Raw genomic sequence first — 492 nt, forward strand, 5'->3', positions numbered from 1 at the left:
AGTTGGATTTTAAGTGTTGCAAAAATGTGTCAAATTAATGACTGACCATGTGACAGTGCACATCGGGATCAAATCCACAGCCTTGTTGTTATCAACACTGCGTCCTAACCAACTGAACTAAGCGGCCGATGGACAGAGCCAGGTATGGGTTTGAGCCGCACGCTGTGCGGTTTGTGTTTTATTTCTCACACTGGGTGACAGAGCGATTGTACAAACAATGGACACATCACATCCCTGAAACATTGTTCTGATATAAAACAGTGTGAAATAAGAACTGAGCATGGAAATGGAACAGAACCAGAAATCAGGACTTTAATCTATTAAAGTTGATCTTGAAATTCTACCATGCACGAATATTCCAAGAGAACGAACTCTCTTCTGATATAAAATCCAGGAACTTGAGCTGCTGTGAAACATAACTGAGCCTGACGTGATTTGAACACGCAACCTTCTGATCTGGAGTTAGACGCGCTACCGTTGTGCCACAAGCTC

At 42.7% G+C, this 492-nt stretch overlaps 1 non-coding gene across 1 annotated transcript; it reads right to left on the bottom strand.

Moving 5' to 3' along the window:
* Positions 1-420: 420 nt before the first annotated feature.
* On the bottom strand, positions 421-492 carry trnaw-cca (transfer RNA tryptophan (anticodon CCA)). Its single transcript has one exon. It is a non-coding gene; the product is annotated as a tRNA-Trp (tRNA).

Source organism: Heterodontus francisci, chromosome 35 (genome assembly GCF_036365525.1).
Source record: "Heterodontus francisci isolate sHetFra1 chromosome 35, sHetFra1.hap1, whole genome shotgun sequence".
NCBI classification, from domain to species: domain Eukaryota; kingdom Metazoa; phylum Chordata; class Chondrichthyes; order Heterodontiformes; family Heterodontidae; genus Heterodontus; species Heterodontus francisci.